Source organism: Mchenga conophoros, linkage group LG17, assembly GCF_057382185.1.
Source record: "Mchenga conophoros isolate Kocher_MC1m ecotype Shallow Benthic linkage group LG17, M_conophoros_male_GT1.1, whole genome shotgun sequence".
Taxonomy (NCBI): Eukaryota; Metazoa; Chordata; class Actinopteri; order Cichliformes; family Cichlidae; genus Mchenga; species Mchenga conophoros.
In genome coordinates this window covers 12,226,092-12,229,613 of record NC_140542.1, presented here as the reverse complement: position 1 = coordinate 12,229,613, position 3,522 = coordinate 12,226,092, and positions in this window count along the sequence as shown.

Sequence of the window (3,522 nt, the reverse complement as noted above, 5' to 3'; positions counted from 1 at the left end):
CTGCTATTTTGGTTGTTTAAGTCTAAAAAGGCCATGCAGAATATAAATTAGGGGATATAGCCATGAACAAATTAGAAAATAAATACTTTAATATAGCTCGACATATAGAAAGTTCTTTCTGCAGAACAAGAATCTATTGTCTGAATGGTCCATAATGGAGTAACATTAGCACCTTAGTCTACCATCAGAGGCAGAGGGTTTGGTTTTGCTTGTAGAATGATGACAGAAATTCATTAAATATGGACAATGTTAAAGACATTCCAACTACAAGCACAAAGGCATTTTTATGCCTGCTCAATTATTTATACCGTCTAGGGAGAGATTAGTGAAAATGACTTATTTACATTTGAAATATTTTAATTAATGTTGTGCATTGCTATGAATATTTAGCTTATTCTGGTTGGAAAAAAATACACATTAGCCAGAGAAAAACATATTCAGAATTCTGAGACATCTATCCTCTAAAAAGAGGCAAAAATAAATAAATAAATAAAAACCCAAAAAAACCATTCAGAGCTTTTTCTGTGCAACATGTCGGGCTGCCACAAAAATAGAGCCATGTCAGTTTACAATGGCAATTGTACAAAGTTTACATTTTACACACATTGCAATCCATCTGCTTGTGAACCCAATGATGGATTCTTGAACTGGCTATCACCCAAAGGAGTGAACCTGTGAAGTCTGTGATACATTCATCATAAAGAAGTTGTGCTGTTAGCTTCATCACCTCCAGATGCTGTATATCCAGTAATGAGTGCTACATTGTTAGAAGGTGATGGATGTGATAATTAGTTAAGCACTTCCAAACTGTAGTCCTAGTTGATACAACATACTGTCATTCAGTTGACTGGCCAATTACTTTACAAGAATAGGCCAAATAGTTCCCCTCTTTTATTCTCTGCTTCATCCATCCAGTCTGATATGTATGGATTCATGTGCATGTACACAGAGTGTAGATTTTCCAGCTTAAAATGATATAAAAGTCCCCATTTGGAAGCTGGAAGGGCTACTGTGACCTGATTTATATTGTGCCTCAAAGTAATGAAAAGAAGAAGAGACTGCTTTTATAGGTTTTGTGTGTGTGTGTGTGTGTGTGTGTGTGTGTGTGTGTGTGTGTGTGTGTGTGTGTGTGTGTGTGTGTGTGTGTGTGTGTGTGTGTGTGTGCGCGCGCGTATTAGTTTATCAGTTTGGCTTTTTGGGTCGGTTGAGAGTTGTATGAAAACAAGTTTTCACAGGACTGTACAATCCTGTCAAAAGGTAAAGACTCTATTTACTTCCCAAAATATTCTACCGTCAAATTTAGGCCGTCTGTCCAATAACATGACCCAAATTTGACTAATCCTCAGCCAAATTTGGGTCATACAGGACAGGACAATGATCCCAAGCAAAGAGTCAAGGTTTGCCAGATGGACCCAAAGTCAAAACCAGATGAAATACAGGCAGGACCTTAAGAGACCTGTGCATAAACAAATCCCAGCAAGTATACATTTACACATACAGGGAGTGCAGAATTATTAGGCAAATGAGTATTTTGTCCACTTCATCCTCTTCATGCATGTTGTCTTACTCCAAGCTGTATAGGCTCGAAAGCCTACTACCAATTAAGCATATTAGGTGATGTGCATCTCTGTAATGAGAAGGGGTGTGGTCTAATGACATCAACACCCTTTATCAGGTGTGCATAATTATTAGGCAACTACCTTTCCTTTGGCAAAATGGGTCAAAAGAAGGACTTGACAGGCTCAGAAAAGTCAAAAATAGTGAGATATCTTGCAGAGGGATGCAGCAGTCTCAAAATTGCAAAGCTTCTGAAGCGTGATCATCGAACAATCAAGCTGTCATGGTTCTCAAGATCTGGAGAGGTCGTGGTGTGTGTATTGTTTGTCTTAACCTCTCCCACCAGGGCGGAACTGGACCTTGGTTCCCCGCCTCTGAACCCACCCTGAACACACACCTGTGGCTCATTCACACTGATCCTGGCAGACTACTTAAGATGGCAAGAGAGGCTGCTTCCTCGCTGGATCGTCACATTACCAAGTGTCAGTGTAGTGTAACCTATGAAAATGTTCCTTTGATCCCCTAGAGTTTCCTCCTGACTTTGTTTTTTCCTCTGTGTACAGGCCTTCTAGACTCCCTGCCCGTCTTCCCTGCCGTCCGGATTTCTGTGGCTGTGTGTGAGTGAGCGTGAGCTTCTTAGTGTGGACATTTTTGAGTTACGGATCGAGTGGAAGAAGAGCGTGTGTGTACCCCCGTCTTGGACCTTCCCTTCGGACCCCGCCCTACTCCCTGGAGCCCCGTGTTATCTGTTCCACTGTATATATGTATATATTCTCACTTGGTGTCACATTTCAAATAAACCCTCACCCTCTCTCTAAACTTCAGAGTCCTGCGAGTGAGTCCTCTGCCTACTAATCTGTGACACAAGCGTTTCATTCAAAATAGTCAACAGGGTCGCAAGAAGCGTGTGGAAAAACCAAGGCGCAAAATAACTGCCCATGAACTGAGAAAAGTCAAGCGTGCAGCTGCCAAGATGCCACTTGCCACCAGTTTGGCCATATTTCAGAGCTGCAACATCACTGGAGTGCCCAAAAGCACAAGGTGTGCAATGCTCAGAGACATGGCCAAGGTAAGAAAGGCTGAAAGACGACCACCACTGAACAAGACACACAAGCTGAAACATCAAGACTGGGCCAAGAAATATCTCAAGACTGGTTTTTCTAAGGTTTTATGGACTGATGAAATGAGAGTGAGTCTTGATGGGCCAGATGGATGGGCCCGTGGCTGGATTGGTAAAGGGCAGAGAGCTCCAGTCCGACTCAGACGCCAGCAAGGTGGAGGTGGAGTACTGGTTTGGGCTGGTATCATCAAAGATGAGCTTGTGGGGCCTTTTCGGGTTGAGGATGGAGTCAAGCTAAACTCCCAGTCCTACTGCCAGTTTCTGGAAGACACCTTCTTCAAGCGAAAGAACGAGATCGCGGATACAAGCGGCGGAAATGAGCTTCCTCCGAAGGGTGGCTGGCCTCTCCCTTAGAGATAGGGTGAGAAGTTCGGCCATCCGGGAGGGGCTTAGAGTAGAGCAGCTGCTGCTCCACATCGAAAGGAGCCAGCTGAGGTGGTTCGGGCATCTGGCAAGGATGCCCCCTGGGCGCCTCCTGGGCGAGGTGTTCCAGGCATGTCCCACCGGGAGGAGGCCCCGGGGCAGACCCAGGACACGCTGGAGAGATTATATCTCTCGGCTGGCCTGGGAACGCCTTGGTATTCCCCCGGACAAGCTGGAGGAGGTGGCTGGGGAGAGGGAGGTCTGGACCTCTTTGCTTAGGCTGCTACCCCCGCGACCCGACCTCGGATAAGCGGATGAAGATGGATGGATGGACCTTCTTCAAGCAGTGGTACAGGAAGAAGTCTGCATCCTTCAAGAAAAACATGATTTTCATGCAGGACAATGCTCCATCACACGCGTCCAAGTACTCCACAGCGTGGCTGGCAAGAAAGGGTATAAAAGAAGAAAAACTAATGACATGG